We start from the raw sequence: 7,790 nt of genomic DNA, 5'->3' as shown, positions 1-7,790 counted from the left end.
TCAATGACCGCGTCATCCGGGAGATTAACTCCCAGCTAAGTCAAGCGGTTATGCAACCCAGACATTTTGAGTATGTGCTCACTGACAGAACTATTTTCCTCCATCTTACAACTAAAGAACTTGTCGGAGACTTCATATCTCTTGACCCGGGCATGAGCTTGGAAAACCATTTTTAGCTCTTCGAACATCTCATATGCTCCGTGTCTCTCAAAACGCTTTTGGAGCCCCAGTTCTAAGCTGTAAAGCATGCCACACTGAACGAGGGAGTAATCATCAGCACGTGACTGCCAAGCGTTCATAACGTCTTGGTTCTCTGGGATAGGTGCGTCACCTAGCGGTGCTTCTAGGACATAATCTTTCTTGGCAGCTATGAGGATGATCCTCAGGTTCCGGACCCAGTCCGTATAGTTGCTGCCATCATCTTTCAGCTTGGTTTTCTCTAGGAACGCGTTGAAGTTGAGGGCAACATTGGCGTGGGCCATTTGATCTACAAGACATAGTGTAAAGATTTTAGACTAAGTTCATGATAATTAAGTTCATCTAATCAAATTATTCAATGAACTCCCACTCAGATAGACATCCCTCTAGTTATCTAAGTGAAACATGATCCGAGTTAACTAGGCCGTGTCCGATCATCACGTGAGACGGACTAGTCAACATCGGTGAACATCTTCATGTTGATCGTATCTTCTATACGACTCATGCTCGACCTTTCGGTCTTCCGTGTTCCGAGGCCATGTCTGTACATGCTAGGCTCGTCAAGTCAACCTAAGTGTATTGCGTGTGTAAATCGGGCTTACACCCGTTGTATTCGAACGTTAGAATCTATCACACCCGATCATCACGTGGTGCTTTGAAACAACGAACCTTCGCAATGGTGCACAGTTAGGGGGAACACTTTCTTGAAATTATTACGAGGGATCATCTTATTTAAGCTACCGTCGTTCTAAGCAAATAATATGTAAAACATGATAAACATCACATGCAATCAAATAGTGACATGATATGGCCAATATCATTTGCTCCTTTTGAACTCCATCTTCGGGGCTCCATGATCATCGTTGTCACTGGCATGACACCATGATCTCCATCATCGTGTCTTCTTGAAGTTGTCTCGTCATCTATTACTTCTACTACTCTGGCTAACGCTTTAGCAATAAAGTAAAGTAATTACATGACATTTATGTTGACACGCAGGTCATAAATAAATAAAGACAACTCCTATGGCTCCTGCCGGTTGTCATACTCATCGACATGCAAGTCGTGATTCCTATTACAAGAACATGATCAATCTCATACATCACATATATCATTCATCACATCCTTTTGGCCATATCACATCACACGGCACATGCTGTAAAAACAAGTTAGACGTCCTCTAATTGTTGTTGCAAGTTTTTACGTGGCTGCTATAGGTTTCTAGCAAGAACGTTTCTTACCTACGCCAAAACCACAACATGATATGCCAATTTCTATTTACCCTTCATAAGGACCCTTTTCATCGAATCCGATCCGACTAAAGTGGGAGAGATAGACACCCGCCAGCCACCTTATGCAACTAGTGCATGTCAATCGGTGGAACCAGTCTCACGTAAGCATACGTGTAAGGTCGGTCCGGGCCGCTTCATCCCACGATGCTGCCGAATCAAGATAAGACTAGTAACTGCAAGCAAATTGACAATATCGACGCCCACAACTGCTTTGTGTTCTACTCGTGCATAGAAACTACGCATAGACCTAGCTCATGATGCCACTGTTGGGGAACGTAGCAGAATTTTAAAATTTTCGACGCATCACCAAGATCAATCTATGGAGTCATCTAGCAACGAGGGAGAGAGGAGTGCATCTACATACCCTTGTAGATCGCGTGCGGAAGCGTTCAAGAGAACGGGGTTGATGGAGTCGTACTCGTCGTGATCCAAATCACCGATGACCTAGCGCCGAACGGACGGCACCCCCGAGTTCAACACACGTACGGTTCGTTATACATCTCCTCCAACTTGATCCAGCAAGGGGGAAGGAGAGGTTGATGAAGATCCAGCAGCACGACGGCGTGGTGGTGGAAGCAACGGTGATCTCGGCAGGGCTTCGCCAACCACAGGGAGAGGGAGGAGTGTCACGGGAGGGAGAGGGAGAGGCCAGGGGCTAGGGTGCGGCTGCCCTCCCCCCCCCTCTATATATAGGGTCCCCAAGGGGGCGCCGGCCCTAGGAGATCCAATCTCCAAGGGGGCGGCGGCCAAGGGGGTGGCTTGCCCCCCAAGCCAAGTGGGGAGCCCCCCACCCCTAGGGTTTCCAACCCTAGGAGCATGGGAGGCCCAAGGGGGGCGCACAAGCCCACTAGGGGCTGGTTCCCCTCCCACTTTAGCCCATGGGGCCCTCCGGGATAGGTGGCCCCACCCGGTGGACCCCCGAGACCCTTCTGGTGTTCCCGGTACAATACCGATTACCCCCGAAACTTTCCCGATGGCCGAAACTTGACTTCCTATATATAAATCTTCACCTCCGAACCATTCCGGAACTCCTCGTGACATCCGGGATCTCATCCGGGACTCCGAGCAACTTTCGGGTTACCATATACTAATATCTCAACAACCCTAGCGTCACCGAACCTTAAGTGTGTAGACCCTACGGGTTCGGGAGACACGCAGACATGACCGAGACGACTCTCCGGTCAATAACAAACAGCGGGATCTGGATACCCATGTTGGCTCCCACATGCTCCTCGATGATCTCATCGGATGAACCACGATGTCGAGGATTCAATCAATCCGTATACAATTCCCTTTGTCAATCGGTACGTTACTTGCCCGAGACTCGATCGTCGGTATCCCAATACCTCGTTCAATCTCGTTACCGGCAAGTCACTTTACTTGTACCATAATGCATGATCCCGTGATCAACCACTTGGTCACATTGAGCTCATTATAATGATGCATTACCGAGTGGGCCCAGAGATACCTCTCCGTCATACGGAGTGACAAATCCCAGTCTCGATTCGTGCCAACCCAACGGACAGTTTCAGAGATACCTGTAATGTACCTTTATAGTCACCCAGTTACGTTGTGACGTTTGGCACACCCAAAGCACTCCTACGGTATCCGAGAGTTGCACAATCTCATGGTCTAAGGAAATGATACTTGACATTCAGAAAAGCTATAGCAAACGAACTACACGATCTTTGAGCTATGCTTAGGATTGGGTCTTGTCCATCACATCATTCTCCTAATGATGTGATCCCGTTATCAATGACATCCAATGTCCATAGTCAGGAAACCATGACTATCTTTTGATCAATGAGCTAGTCAACTAGAGGCTAACTAGGGACGTGTTGTGGTCTATGTATTCACACATGTATTACGATTTCCGGATAACACAATTATAGCATGAACAATAGACAATTATCATGAACAAAGAAATATAATAATAACCATTTTATTATTGCCTCTATGGCATATTTCCAACAGGGGACACAAGAGACTCTTTGTTATTTGATTTCAGGGTTGTTTGAGAGAGACCATCTTCATCCTATGCCTCCCATGGATTGATAAACCTTAGTTCATCCACTTGAGGGAAATTTTCTACTGTCCTACAAAGCTCTGCACTTGGAGGCCCAACAACGTCTACAAGAAGAAGGTTGTGTAGTAGACATCACGCGTTATTACCGAAATTGTTCCTACCAACAAAATTCACATCCATAGATTCATTATTATTTTCAATCAAAATAGACAAAGACATATCATTAGGATCAATAGAAGCCCTCTTGCTAGCAAACAATTTCATAAGCTCATTCATCTTTCCACTCAAAACATTAATCTCTTCAATCGAATCCACTTTTTTACTAGTGGAAGATCGTTTGGTATGCCATTGAGAATAATTGACCATAATATTATCTAGTAGTATAGTAGCTTCTCCTAAAGTAATTTCCATAGAAGTACCTACCGTGGACGAATTTAAAAGATATCTAGAAGAAAAATTCAATCCGCCATATTTTTTTGTATAATCGTCCACAAATTCAAACCATGAGTGGGGCAATTTCGTATCATCAATTTCATCATCTCCCAAGATTGTGCAACATGTTCATGATCAAGTTGCTTAAAATTCATAATATCATTCTAAGGGATATGGTCTTAGCGAGAGCAAAATACTTGGAAATAAAAGCATCTTTACGCTTATTCCATGAATCGATACTATTTTTAGGCAAAGATGAAAACCAAGTTTTAGCACAATCTCAAAGTGAGAACAGAAATAGCTTCAATTTAACAATAACATTATCCACATCCTTTTCTTTTGCATATCACACAAATCAACGAAATTGTTTAGATGGCATGTGACATCTTCACTAGGAAGGCCAAAAAATTGATCTTTCATAACAAGCTTCAGCAAAGCGGCATTAATTTCACAAAATTCCGCATTAATAGCGGGAGCAATCAGAGTACTAATAAAATCATTATTATTGGTGTTGGAAAAGTCACACAATTTGGTATTCCCTTGAGCCATCGTGAAAAAGCAAGCAATCCAACACACGAGCACACAAAAGGCAAGCAAAGAACACGAACGAAAGAGGGGCGAAGATGAGGCAAATATTTTCGAAAATTGTTTTAGAAGTGGGGGAGAGGAAAACGAGAGGCGAATGGCAAATAATGTAATGCAAGAGATGAGAGTTTATGATGGGTACTTGGTGTGGCTTGACTTGGCGTAGATCTCCTCGGCAATGGCGCCAGAAATTATTCTTGCTACTTCTTGAGCTTGCGTTGGTTTTTCCCTTGAAGAGGAAACGGTGATGCAGCAAAGTAGAGATAAGTATTTCCCTCAGTTTGAGAACCAAGGTATCAATCTTGTAGGAGACAACACACAAGTCACCAAATACCTGCACAAACAATCAAACAACTTGCACCCAACGTGATAAAGGGGTTGTCAATCCCTTCACGGTTACTTGCAAAAGTGAGATCCGATAGAGATAGATAAATAGTAAAGTAAATATTTTTGGTATTTTTGGTTTATAGATCGGAAAGTAAAAGATTGCAAAAAGAGTAGATCGGAAACTAAAATTGTAGATCAGAAACTTGTATGATGGAAAATAGAAACTTATATGATGGAAAATAGACACTTATATGATGGAAAATAGACCCGGGGGCCATAGGTTTCACTAGAGGCTTCTCTCATGATAGCAAATAATACGATGGGTGAACAAACTACAGTCGAGAAACTGATAGAAAAGCGCAAAGTTATGACGATATCTAAGGCAATGATCATGAATATAGGCATCATGTCTGTGTCAAGTAGACCGAAACGATTCTGGATCTATTACTATTACTCCACACATCGACCGCTATCCAATATGCATCTCGAGTATTAACTTCATAAAGAACGGAATAACACATTAAGCAAGATGACATGATGTAGAAGAAGTAACTCAAGCAATGTGATGAAAAAACCATCTTTTTATCCTCGATGGAAACAATACAATATGTACCTTGCTTCCCCAACTGTCATTGGGAAAGGACACCGCAAGATTGAACCCAAAGCCAAGCACTTCTCCCATTGCAAGAAAAACCAATCTAGTTGGCCAAACCAAACCGATAGTTCAAAGAGAATTACAAAGATATCAAATCATGCATAAAAGAATTCAGAGGTGATTCAAATAATATTCATAGATAAGCTTATCATAAATCCACAATTCATCGGATCTCGGAAAACACACCGCAAAAAAGTATTACATCGAATAGATCTCCAAGAACATCGAGGAGAATATGGTATTGAGAATCAAAGAAAGAGCAGAAGCCATCTAGCTACTAGCTATGGACCCGTAGGTCTATGGTAAACTACTCACGCTTCATCGGAAGGGCAATAGAGTTGATGTAGAAGCCCTCCGTGATCGAATCCCCCTCCGGCAGGGTGCCGGAAAAGGCCCCTAGATGGGATCTCACGGGTACATAAGGTTGAGGCGGTGGAAAAGTGTTTTCGTGGATGCCTCTGTTGGTTTGAGGATATATGGGAATATATAGGCGCGGAAATTAAGTCAGGAGGTGCACGGGGGGCCACAAGGGTGGGGGGCGCGCCCTCTGTCCTTGTGGCCGCCTCGTGCCTCTTCTGACTTCATCTCCAAGTCTCTTGGTTGTCTTCTGTTCCAATAAAAAACACCGTGAAAGTTTTATTCCGTTTGGACTCCGTTTGGTATTCCTTTTCTTGGAAACTCAAAAACACGGAAAAAACAGGAACTGGCACTCGGCTCTAGGTTAATAGGTTAGTCCCAAAAATAGTATAAAATAGCATATTAATGCATATAAAACATCCAAAACAGATAATTTAATAGCATGGAACAATCAAAAATTATAGATACGTTGGAGATGTATCAACTTCCTCAAATTGCCCTAGGTCTTCGTGAGCAAGCAAGTTAGATATGCACACCCACTTCGTTTTCTTTTGAGCTTTCATAAAATTATAGCTCTAGTGCATCCGTCGCATGGAAATCCCTACTCACTCACATTGGTATCTATTGATGGGCATCTCCATAGCCCATTGATACACCTAGTTGATGTGAGACTATCTCCTTTTTGTCTTCTCCACAACCACCATATTCTATTCCCCCTATAGTTCTATGTCCATGGCTCACGCTCATGTATTGCGTGAAAGTTGAAAATATTTGAGAACATCAAAAGTATGAAACAATTACTTGGCTTGTCATCGGGGTTGTGCATGATTTGAATATTTTGTGTGATGAAGATGGAGCATAGCCAGACTATATGATTTTGTAGGGATAGCTTTCTTTGGCCATGTTATTTTGAGAAGACATAATTGCTTGTGAGTATGCTTGAAGTATTATTTTTTATGTCGATACTAAAATTTTGTTTTGAATATTATGGATCTGTATATTCTTGCCACAATAGAGAAGATTACATTGATAAGTATGTTAGGTAGTATTCCACATCAAAAATTCTATTTTTATCATTTACCTACTTGAGGACGATCAGGAATTAAGCTTGGGATGCTTGATACGTCTCCAACGTATCTATAATTTTTTATTGTTCCATGCTATTATATTATCCATCTTGGATGTTTTATATGCTATTTTATATTATTTTTGGGACTAACCTGTTAACCTAGAGCCCAATGCCAGATTTTGGTTTTTCCTTGTTATTGAGTTTTACAGAAAAGGAATGCCAAACGGAGTCCAAATGAGCTGAAAATTTAAGGTGGTTTTTTATGGACCAAAAGAAGCCCCTAAAGCAAAAGAGCTAGGCCAGAAGAGTCACGAGTCAACGAAAAGGGTGGAGGGCACGCCCCCTGATGTCGCTTGAAGCTACGTCGGTATTTCCCCAAAGAGGAAGGGATGATGCAGCACATCGGCGGTAGGTATTTCCCTCGGATATGAAACCGAGGTTACCGAACCAGTAGGAGAACCAAGGAACACAACGTAAATAGCCCCGGCACACAAATAACAACACCTCGCAACCTGACGTGTTAAAGGGGTTGTCAATCCCTTTCGGGTAATGGCGCCTCAAACGGTGCGTGGACGGGAGAAAGTTGTGATAGATTGAATAAATAGATCGCAAATAAAATAAAGTGCAGCAAAGTATTTCGTATTTTTGGTTTTATAGATCTGAAAAGGCAAGAGAAAAATAGATCGAAAAGGCAAATATATGAGAAAGAAGACCCAGGGGCCGTAGGTTTCACTAGTGGCTTCTCTCGAGAAAAATAGCAAACGGTGGGTAAACAAATTATTGTTGGGAAATTGATAGAACCTCAAATAATTATGACGAAATCCAGGCAATGATCATTACATAGGAAAA

The sequence above is a fragment of the Triticum urartu genome, chromosome 6, assembly GCF_003073215.2.
Source record: "Triticum urartu cultivar G1812 chromosome 6, Tu2.1, whole genome shotgun sequence".
NCBI classification, from domain to species: Eukaryota; Viridiplantae; Streptophyta; class Magnoliopsida; order Poales; family Poaceae; genus Triticum; species Triticum urartu.
The sequence above is the reverse complement of the archived record's forward strand: the minus strand, read 5'-3'. Positions refer to the sequence as shown.